Below are 12,403 nucleotides of genomic sequence, written 5' to 3' on the forward strand. Positions count from 1 at the left end.
ATTCAAATGCATGTAACAGTGAGAAACGCACTGTCTTGGCGAAAGAAAGCGTTTTTGTACAACTTCATAGAAATAGCTGTAGCTTTTGATAGAAGACTCAGACAAACATGTTTATGGCCTTATATTATAGAACTCAAGGTCTCCGTGCTGGAAAAACAGGTTTTGCAGCTGTTTGAGCTAAGATTTCCAAGTTATTCACATAATGATAACTTGTACTTTGTTTCGGTCGAGTTCCCCATTCAAATGCATGTAACAGTGAGAAACGCACTGTCTTGGCGAAAGAAAGCGTTTTTGTACAACTTCATAGAAATAGCTGTAACTTTTGATAGAAGACTCGGATACACATGTTTATGGCTTTATCTTATAGAACTCAAGGTTCCCGTGCTGGGAAAACAGGTTTTGCAGCTGTTTGAGCTAAGATTTTCAAGTTATTCACATAATGAAAACCTATACTTTGTTTCGGTCGAGTTCCCCATTCAAATGCATGTAACAGTGAGAAACGCACTGTCTTGGCGAAAGAAAGCGTTTTTGTACAACTTCATAGAAATAGCTGTAACTTTTGATAGAAGACTCAGACAAACATGTTTATGGCCTTATATTATAGAACTCAAGGTCTCCGTGCTGGGAAAACAGGTTTTGCAGCTGTTTGAGCTAAGATTTCCAAGTTATTCACATAATGATAACTTGTACTTTGTTTCGGTCGAGTTCCCCATTCAAATGCATGTAACAGTGAGAAACGCACTGTCTTGGCGAAAGAAAGCGTTTTTGTACAACTTCATAGAAATAGCTGTAACTTTTGATAGAAGACTCGGATACACATGTTTATGGCTTTATCTTATAGAACTCAAGGTTCCCGTGCTGGGAAAACAGGTTTTGCAGCTGTTTGAGCTAAGATTTCCAAGTTATTCACATAATGAAAACCTATACTTTGTTTCGGTCGAGTTCCCCATTCAAATGCATGTAACAGTGAGAAACGCACTGTCTTGGCGAAAGAAAGCGTTTTTGTACAACTTCATAGAAATAGCTGTAACTTTTGATAGAAGACTCAGACAAACATGTTTATGGCCTTATATTATAGAACTCAAGGTCTCCGTGCTGGGAAAACAGGTTTTGCAGCTGTTTGAGCTAAGATTTCCAAGTTATTCACATAATGAAAACTTGTACTTTGTTTCGGTGGAGTTCCCCATTCAAACGCATGTAACAGTGAGAAACGCACTGTCTTGGCGAAAGAAAGCGTTTTTGTACAACTTCATAGAAATAGCTTTAACTTTTGATAGAAGACTCGGATACACATGTTTATGGCTTTATCTTATAGAACTCAAGGTCTCCGTGCTGGGAAAACAGGTTTTGCAGCTGTTTGAGCTAAGATTTTCAAGTTATTCACATAATGAAAACCTATACTTTGTTTCGGTCGAGTTCCCCATTCAAATGCATGTAACAGTGAGAAACGCACTGTCTTGGCGAAAGAAAGCGTTTTTGTACAACTTCATAGAAATAGCTGTAACTTTTGATAGAAGACTCGGATACACATGTTTATGGCTTTATCTTATAGAACTCAAGGTTCCCGTGCTGGGAAAACAGGTTTTGCAGCTGTTTGAGCTAAGATTTTCAAGTTATTCACATAATGAAAACCTATACTTTGTTTCGGTCGAGTTCCCCATTCAAATGCATGTAACAGTGAGAAACGCACTGTCTTGGCGAAAGAAAGCGTTTTTGTACAACTTCATAGAAATAGCTGTAACTTTTGATAGAAGACTCAGAAACACATGTTTATGGCCTTATATTATAGAACTCAAGGTCCCCGTGCTGGGAAAACAGGTTTTGCAGCTGTTTGAGCTAAGATTTTCAAGTTATTCACATAATGAAAACCTATACTTTGTTTCGGTCGAGTTCCCCATTCAAATGCATGTAACAGTGAGAAACGCACTGTCTTGGCGAAAGAAAGCGTTTTTGTACAACTTCATAGAAATAGCTGTAACTTTTGATAGAAGACTCGGATACACATGTTTATGGCTTTATCTTATAGAACTCAAGGTTCCCGTGCTGGGAAAACAGGTTTTGCAGCTGTTTGAGCTAAGATTTCCAAGTTATTCACATAATGAAAACCTATACTTTGTTTCGGTCGAGTTCCCCATTCAAATGCATGTAACAGTGAGAAACGCACTGTCTTGGCGAAAGAAAGCGTTTTTGTACAACTTCATAGAAATAGCTGTAACTTTTGATAGAAGACTCAGACAAACATGTTTATGGCCTTATATTATAGAACTCAAGGTCCCCGTGCTGGGAAAACAGGTTTTGCAGCTGTTTGAGCTAAGATTTCCAAGTTATTCACATAATGAAAACCTATACTTTGTTTCGGTCGAGTTCCCCATTCAAATGCATGTAACAGTGAGAAACGCACTGTCTTGGCGAAAGAAAGCGTTTTTGTACAACTTCATAGAAATAGCTGTAGCTTTTGATAGAAGACTCAGACAAACATGTTTATGGCCTTATATTATAGAACTCAAGGTCTCCGTGCTGGAAAAACAGGTTTTGCAGCTGTTTGAGCTAAGATTTCCAAGTTATTCACATAATGATAACTTGTACTTTGTTTCGGTCGAGTTCCCCATTCAAATGCATGTAACAGTGAGAAACGCACTGTCTTGGCGAAAGAAAGCGTTTTTGTACAACTTCATAGAAATAGCTGTAACTTTTGATAGAAGACTCGGATACACATGTTTATGGCTTTATCTTATAGAACTCAAGGTTCCCGTGCTGGGAAAACAGGTTTTGCAGCTGTTTGAGCTAAGATTTTCAAGTTATTCACATAATGAAAACCTATACTTTGTTTCGGTCGAGTTCCCCATTCAAATGCATGTAACAGTGAGAAACGCACTGTCTTGGCGAAAGAAAGCGTTTTTGTACAACTTCATAGAAATAGCTGTAACTTTTGATAGAAGACTCAGACAAACATGTTTATGGCCTTATATTATAGAACTCAAGGTCTCCGTGCTGGGAAAACAGGTTTTGCAGCTGTTTGAGCTAAGATTTCCAAGTTATTCACATAATGATAACTTGTACTTTGTTTCGGTCGAGTTCCCCATTCAAATGCATGTAACAGTGAGAAACGCACTGTCTTGGCGAAAGAAAGCGTTTTTGTACAACTTCATAGAAATAGCTGTAACTTTTGATAGAAGACTCGGATACACATGTTTATGGCTTTATCTTATAGAACTCAAGGTTCCCGTGCTGGGAAAACAGGTTTTGCAGCTGTTTGAGCTAAGATTTCCAAGTTATTCACATAATGAAAACCTATACTTTGTTTCGGTCGAGTTCCCCATTCAAATGCATGTAACAGTGAGAAACGCACTGTCTTGGCGAAAGAAAGCGTTTTTGTACAACTTCATAGAAATAGCTGTAACTTTTGATAGAAGACTCAGACAAACATGTTTATGGCCTTATATTATAGAACTCAAGGTCTCCGTGCTGGGAAAACAGGTTTTGCAGCTGTTTGAGCTAAGATTTCCAAGTTATTCACATAATGAAAACTTGTACTTTGTTTCGGTGGAGTTCCCCATTCAAACGCATGTAACAGTGAGAAACGCACTGTCTTGGCGAAAGAAAGCGTTTTTGTACAACTTCATAGAAATAGCTTTAACTTTTGATAGAAGACTCGGATACACATGTTTATGGCTTTATCTTATAGAACTCAAGGTCTCCGTGCTGGGAAAACAGGTTTTGCAGCTGTTTGAGCTAAGATTTTCAAGTTATTCACATAATGAAAACCTATACTTTGTTTCGGTCGAGTTCCCCATTCAAATGCATGTAACAGTGAGAAACGCACTGTCTTGGCGAAAGAAAGCGTTTTTGTACAACTTCATAGAAATAGCTGTAACTTTTGATAGAAGACTCGGATACACATGTTTATGGCTTTATCTTATAGAACTCAAGGTTCCCGTGCTGGGAAAACAGGTTTTGCAGCTGTTTGAGCTAAGATTTTCAAGTTATTCACATAATGAAAACCTATACTTTGTTTCGGTCGAGTTCCCCATTCAAATGCATGTAACAGTGAGAAACGCACTGTCTTGGCGAAAGAAAGCGTTTTTGTACAACTTCATAGAAATAGCTGTAACTTTTGATAGAAGACTCAGAAACACATGTTTATGGCTTTATCTTATAGAACTCAAGGTCCCCGTGCTGGGAAAACAGGTTTTGCAGCTGTTTGAGCTAAGATTTTCAAGTTATTCACATAATGAAAACCTATACTTTGTTTCGGTCGAGTTCCCCATTCAAATGCATGTAACAGTGAGAAACGCACTGTCTTGGCGAAAGAAAGCGTTTTTGTACAACTTCATAGAAATAGCTGTAACTTTTGATAGAAGACTCGGATACACATGTTTATGGCTTTATCTTATAGAACTCAAGGTTCCCGTGCTGGGAAAACAGGTTTTGCAGCTGTTTGAGCTAAGATTTCCAAGTTATTCACATAATGAAAACCTATACTTTGTTTCGGTCGAGTTCCCCATTCAAATGCATGTAACAGTGAGAAACGCACTGTCTTGGCGAAAGAAAGCGTTTTTGTACAACTTCATAGAAATAGCTGTAACTTTTGATAGAAGACTCAGACAAACATGTTTATGGCCTTATATTATAGAACTCAAGGTCCCCGTGCTGGGAAAACAGGTTTTGCAGCTGTTTGAGCTAAGATTTCCAAGTTATTCACATAATGAAAACCTATACTTTGTTTCGGTCGAGTTCCCCATTCAAATGCATGTAACAGTGAGAAACGCACTGTCTTGGCGAAAGAAAGCGTTTTTGTACAACTTCATAGAAATAGCTGTAACTTTTGATAGAAGACTCGGATACACATGTTTATGGCTTTATCTTATAGAACTCAAGGTTCCCGTGCTGGGAAAACAGGTTTTGCAGCTGTTTGAGCTAAGATTTTCAAGTTATTCACATAATGAAAACCTATACTTTGTTTCGGTCGAGTTCCCCATTCAAATGCATGTAACAGTGAGAAACGCACTGTCTTGGCGAAAGAAAGCGTTTTTGTACAACTTCATAGAAATAGCTGTAACTTTTGATAGAAGACTCAGAAACACATGTTTATGGCTTTATCTTATAGAACTCAAGGTCCCCGTGCTGGGAAAACAGGTTTTGCAGCTGTTTGAGCTAAGATTTTCAAGTTATTCACATAATGAAAACCTATACTTTGTTTCGGTCGAGTTCCCCATTCAAATGCATGTAACAGTGAGAAACGCACTGTCTTGGCGAAAGAAAGCGTTTTTGTACAACTTCATAGAAATAGCTGTAACTTTTGGTAGAAGACTCGGATACACATGTTTATGGCTTTATCTTATAGAACTCAAGGTTCCCGTGCTGGGAAAACAGGTTTTGCAGCTGTTTGAGCTAAGATTTCCAAGTTATTCACATAATGAAAACCTATACTTTGTTTCGGTCGAGTTCCCCATTCAAATGCATGTAACAGTGAGAAACGCACTGTCTTGGCGAAAGAAAGCGTTTTTGTACAACTTCATAGAAATAGCTGTAACTTTTGATAGAAGACTCAGACAAACATGTTTATGGCCTTATATTATAGAACTCAAGGTCCCCGTGCTGGGAAAACAGGTTTTGCAGCTGTTTGAGCTAAGATTTCCAAGTTATTCACATAATGAAAACCTATACTTTGTTTCGGTCGAGTTCCCCATTCAAATGCATGTAACAGTGAGAAACGCACTGTCTTGGCGAAAGAAAGCGTTTTTGTACAACTTCATAGAAATAGCTGTAACTTTTGATAGAAGACTCGGATACACATGTTTATGGCTTTATCTTATAGAACTCAAGGTTCCCGTGCTGGGAAAACAGGTTTTGCAGCTGTTTGAGCTAAGATTTTCAAGTTATTCACATAATGAAAACCTATACTTTGTTTCGGTCGAGTTCCCCATTCAAATGCATGTAACAGTGATAAACGCACTGTCTTGGCGAAAGAAAGCGTTTTTGTACAACTTCATAGAAATAGCTGTAACTTTTGATAGAAGACTCAGAAACACATGTTTATGGCTTTATCTTATAGAACTCAAGGTCCCCGTGCTGGGAAAACAGGTTTTGCAGCTGTTTGAGCTAAGATTTTCAAGTTATTCACATAATGAAAACCTATACTTTGTTTCGGTCGAGTTCCCCATTCAAATGCATGTAACAGTGAGAAACGCACTGTCTTGGCGAAAGAAAGCGTTTTTGTACAACTTCATAGAAATAGCTGTAACTTTTGATAGAAGACTCAGACAAACATGTTTATGGCCTTATATTATAGAACTCAAGGTCTCCGTGCTGGGAAAACAGGTTTTGCAGCTGTTTGAGCTAAGATTTCCAAGTTATTCACATAATGATAACTTGTACTTTGTTTCGGTCGAGTTCCCCATTCAAATGCATGTAACAGTGAGAAACGCACTGTCTTGGCGAAAGAAAGCGTTTTTGTACAACTTCATAGAAATAGCTGTAACTTTTGATAGAAGACTCGGATACACATGTTTATGGCTTTATCTTATAGAACTCAAGGTTCCCGTGCTGGGAAAACAGGTTTTGCAGCTGTTTGAGCTAAGATTTCCAAGTTATTCACATAATGATAACTTGTACTTTGTTTCGGTCGAGTTCCCCATTCAAATGCATGTAACAGTGAGAAACGCACTGTCTTGGCGAAAGAAAGCGTTTTTGTACAACTTCATAGAAATAGCTGTAACTTTTGATAGAAGACTCAGACAAACATGTTTATGGCCTTATATTATAGAACTCAAGGTCCCCGTGCTGGGAAAACAGGTTTTGCAGCTGTTTGAGCTAAGATTTTCAAGTTATTCACATAATGAAAACCTATACTTTGTTTCGGTCGAGTTCCCCATTCAAATGCATGTAACAGTGAGAAACGCACTGTCTTGGCGAAAGAAAGCGTTTTTGTACAACTTCATAGAAATAGCTGTAACTTTTGATAGAAGACTCGGATACACATGTTTATGGCTTTATCTTATAGAACTCAAGGTTCCCGTGCTGGGAAAACAGGTTTTGCAGCTGTTTGAGCTAAGATTTCCAAGTTATTCACATAATGAAAACCTATACTTTGTTTCGGTCGAGTTCCCCATTCAAATGCATGTAACAGTGAGAAACGCACTGTCTTGGCGAAAGAAAGCGTTTTTGTACAACTTCATAGAAATAGCTGTAACTTTTGATAGAAGACTCAGACAAACATGTTTATGGCCTTATATTATAGAACTCAAGGTCCCCGTGCTGGGAAAACAGGTTTTGCAGCTGTTTGAGCTAAGATTTCCAAGTTATTCACATAATGAAAACCTATACTTTGTTTCGGTCGAGTTCCCCATTCAAATGCATGTAACAGTGAGAAACGCACTGTCTTGGCGAAAGAAAGCGTTTTTGTACAACTTCATAGAAATAGCTGTAACTTTTGATAGAAGACTCGGATACACATGTTTATGGCCTTATATTATAGAACTCAAGGTCCCCGTGCTGGGAAAACAGGTTTTGCAGCTGTTTGAGCTAAGATTTCCAAGTTATTCACATAATGAAAACCTATACTTTGTTTCGGTCGAGTTCCCCATTCAAATGCATGTAACAGTGAGAAACGCACTGTCTTGGCGAAAGAAAGCGTTTTTGTACAACTTCATAGAAATAGCTGTAACTTTTGATAGAAGACTCGGATACACATGTTTATGGCTTTATCTTATAGAACTCAAGGTTCCCGTGCTGGGAAAACAGGTTTTGCAGCTGTTTGAGCTAAGATTTTCAAGTTATTCACATAATGAAAACCTATACTTTGTTTCGGTCGAGTTCCCCATTCAAATGCATGTAACAGTGAGAAACGCACTGTCTTGGCGAAAGAAAGCGTTTTTGTACAACTTCATAGAAATAGCTGTAACTTTTGATAGAAGACTCGGATACACATGTTTATGGCTTTATCTTATAGAACTCAAGGTTCCCGTGCTGGGAAAACAGGTTTTGCAGCTGTTTGAGCTAAGATTTTCAAGTTATTCACATAATGAAAACCTATACTTTGTTTCGGTCGAGTTCCCCATTCAAATGCATGTAACAGTGAGAAACGCACTGTCTTGGCGAAAGAAAGCGTTTTTGTACAACTTCATAGAAATAGCTGTAACTTTTGATAGAAGACTCAGAAACACATGTTTATGGCTTTATCTTATAGAACTCAAGGTCCCCGTGCTGGGAAAACAGGTTTTGCAGCTGTTTGAGCTAAGATTTTCAAGTTATTCACATAATGAAAACCTATACTTTGTTTCGGTCGAGTTCCCCATTCAAATGCATGTAACAGTGAGAAACGCACTGTCTTGGCGAAAGAAAGCGTTTTTGTACAACTTCATAGAAATAGCTGTAACTTTTGATAGAAGACTCAGACAAACATGTTTATGGCCTTATATTATAGAACTCAAGGTCCCCGTGCTGGGAAAACAGGTTTTGCAGCTGTTTGAGCTAAGATTTCCAAGTTATTCACATAATGAAAACCTATACTTTGTTTCGGTCGAGTTCCCCATTCAAATGCATGTAACAGTGAGAAACGCACTGTCTTGGCGAAAGAAAGCGTTTTTGTACAACTTCATAGAAATAGCTGTAACTTTTGATAGAAGACTCGGATACACATGTTTATGGCCTTATATTATAGAACTCAAGGTCCCCGTGCTGGGAAAACAGGTTTTGCAGCTGTTTGAGCTAAGATTTCCAAGTTATTCACATAATGAAAACCTATACTTTGTTTCGGTCGAGTTCCCCATTCAAATGCATGTAACAGTGAGAAACGCACTGTCTTGGCGAAAGAAAGCGTTTTTGTACAACTTCATAGAAATAGCTGTAACTTTTGATAGAAGACTCGGATACACATGTTTATGGCTTTATCTTATAGAACTCAAGGTTCCCGTGCTGGGAAAACAGGTTTTGCAGCTGTTTGAGCTAAGATTTTCAAGTTATTCACATAATGAAAACCTATACTTTGTTTCGGTCGAGTTCCCCATTCAAATGCATGTAACAGTGAGAAACGCACTGTCTTGGCGAAAGAAAGCGTTTTTGTACAACTTCATAGAAATAGCTGTAACTTTTGATAGAAGACTCGGATACACATGTTTATGGCTTTATCTTATAGAACTCAAGGTTCCCGTGCTGGGAAAACAGGTTTTGCAGCTGTTTGAGCTAAGATTTTCAAGTTATTCACATAATGAAAACCTATACTTTGTTTCGGTCGAGTTCCCCATTCAAATGCATGTAACAGTGAGAAACGCACTGTCTTGGCGAAAGAAAGCGTTTTTGTACAACTTCATAGAAATAGCTGTAACTTTTGATAGAAGACTCAGAAACACATGTTTATGGCTTTATCTTATAGAACTCAAGGTCCCCGTGCTGGGAAAACAGGTTTTGCAGCTGTTTGAGCTAAGATTTTCAAGTTATTCACATAATGAAAACCTATACTTTGTTTCGGTCGAGTTCCCCATTCAAATGCATGTAACAGTGAGAAACGCACTGTCTTGGCGAAAGAAAGCGTTTTTGTACAACTTCATAGAAATAGCTGTAACTTTTGATAGAAGACTCAGACAAACATGTTTATGGCCTTATATTATAGAACTCAAGGTCTCCGTGCTGGGAAAACAGGTTTTGCAGCTGTTTGAGCTAAGATTTCCAAGTTATTCACATAATGATAACTTGTACTTTGTTTCGGTCGAGTTCCCCATTCAAATGCATGTAACAGTGAGAAACGCACTGTCTTGGCGAAAGAAAGCGTTTTTGTACAACTTCATAGAAATAGCTGTAACTTTTGATAGAAGACTCGGATACACATGTTTATGGCTTTATCTTATAGAACTCAAGGTTCCCGTGCTGGGAAAACAGGTTTTGCAGCTGTTTGAGCTAAGATTTCCAAGTTATTCACATAATGATAACTTGTACTTTGTTTCGGTCGAGTTCCCCATTCAAATGCATGTAACAGTGAGAAACGCACTGTCTTGGCGAAAGAAAGCGTTTTTGTACAACTTCATAGAAATAGCTGTAACTTTTGATAGAAGACTCAGACAAACATGTTTATGGCCTTATATTATAGAACTCAAGGTCTCCGTGCTGGGAAAACAGGTTTTGCAGCTGTTTGAGCTAAGATTTTCAAGTTATTCACATAATGAAAACCTATACTTTGTTTCGGTCGAGTTCCCCATTCAAATGCATGTAACAGTGAGAAACGCACTGTCTTGGCGAAAGAAAGCGTTTTTGTACAACTTCATAGAAATAGCTGTAACTTTTGATAGAAGACTCGGATACACATGTTTATGGCTTTATCTTATAGAACTCAAGGTTCCCGTGCTGGGAAAACAGGTTTTGCAGCTGTTTGAGCTAAGATTTCCAAGTTATTCACATAATGAAAACCTATACTTTGTTTCGGTCGAGTTCCCCATTCAAATGCATGTAACAGTGAGAAACGCACTGTCTTGGCGAAAGAAAGCGTTTTTGTACAACTTCATAGAAATAGCTGTAACTTTTGATAGAAGACTCAGAAACACATGTTTATGGCTTTATCTTATAGAACTCAAGGTCCCCGTGCTGGGAAAACAGGTTTTGCAGCTGTTTGAGCTAAGATTTTCAAGTTATTCACATAATGAAAACCTATACTTTGTTTCGGTCGAGTTCCCCATTCAAATGCATGTAACAGTGAGAAACGCACTGTCTTGGCGAAAGAAAGCGTTTTTGTACAACTTCATAGAAATAGCTGTAACTTTTGATAGAAGACTCGGATACACATGTTTATGGCTTTATCTTATAGAACTCAAGGTTCCCGTGCTGGGAAAACAGGTTTTGCAGCTGTTTGAGCTAAGATTTCCAAGTTATTCACATAATGAAAACCTATACTTTGTTTCGGTCGAGTTCCCCATTCAAATGCATGTAACAGTGAGAAACGCACTGTCTTGGCGAAAGAAAGCGTTTTTGTACAACTTCATAGAAATAGCTGTAACTTTTGATAGAAGACTCAGACAAACATGTTTATGGCCTTATATTATAGAACTCAAGGTCCCCGTGCTGGGAAAACAGGTTTTGCAGCTGTTTGAGCTAAGATTTCCAAGTTATTCACATAATGAAAACCTATACTTTGTTTCGGTCGAGTTCCCCATTCAAATGCATGTAACAGTGAGAAACGCACTGTCTTGGCGAAAGAAAGCGTTTTTGTACAACTTCATAGAAATAGCTGTAACTTTTGATAGAAGACTCGGATACACATGTTTATGGCTTTATCTTATAGAACTCAAGGTTCCCGTGCTGGGAAAACAGGTTTTGCAGCTGTTTGAGCTAAGATTTCCAAGTTATTCACATAATGATAACTTGTACTTTGTTTCGGTCGAGTTCCCCATTCAAATGCATGTAACAGTGAGAAACGCACTGTCTTGGCGAAAGAAAGCGTTTTTGTACAACTTCATAGAAATAGCTGTAACTTTTGATAGAAGACTCAGACAAACATGTTTATGGCCTTATATTATAGAACTCAAGGTCTCCGTGCTGGGAAAACAGGTTTTGCAGCTGTTTGAGCTAAGATTTCCAAGTTATTCACATAATGAAAACTTGTACTTTGTTTCGGTGGAGTTCCCCATTCAAACGCATGTAACAGTGAGAAACGCACTGTCTTGGCGAAAGAAAGCGTTTTTGTACAACTTCATAGAAATAGCTTTAACTTTTGATAGAAGACTCGGATACACATGTTTATGGCTTTATCTTATAGAACTCAAGGTCTCCGTGCTGGGAAAACAGGTTTTGCAGCTGTTTGAGCTAAGATTTTCAAGTTATTCACATAATGAAAACCTATACTTTGTTTCGGTCGAGTTCCCCATTCAAATGCATGTAACAGTGAGAAACGCACTGTCTTGGCGAAAGAAAGCGTTTTTGTACAACTTCATAGAAATAGCTGTAACTTTTGATAGAAGACTCGGATACACATGTTTATGGCTTTATCTTATAGAACTCAAGGTTCCCGTGCTGGGAAAACAGGTTTTGCAGCTGTTTGAGCTAAGATTTTCAAGTTATTCACATAATGAAAACCTATACTTTGTTTCGGTCGAGTTCCCCATTCAAATGCATGTAACAGTGAGAAACGCACTGTCTTGGCGAAAGAAAGCGTTTTTGTACAACTTCATAGAAATAGCTGTAACTTTTGATAGAAGACTCGGATACACATGTTTATGGCTTTATCTTATAGAACTCAAGGTTCCCGTGCTGGGAAAACAGGTTTTGCAGCTGTTTGAGCTAAGATTTCCAAGTTATTCACATAATGAAAACCTATACTTTGTTTCGGTCGAGTTCCCCATTCAAATGCATGTAACAGTGAGAAACGCACTGTCTTGGCGAAAGAAAGCGTTTTTGTACAACTTCATAGAAATAGCTG

Source organism: Rhamphochromis longiceps, linkage group LG14, assembly GCF_057381845.1.
Source record: "Rhamphochromis longiceps isolate RC_006_pf linkage group LG14, R_longiceps_female_GT1.1, whole genome shotgun sequence".
Taxonomy (NCBI): Eukaryota; Metazoa; Chordata; class Actinopteri; order Cichliformes; family Cichlidae; genus Rhamphochromis; species Rhamphochromis longiceps.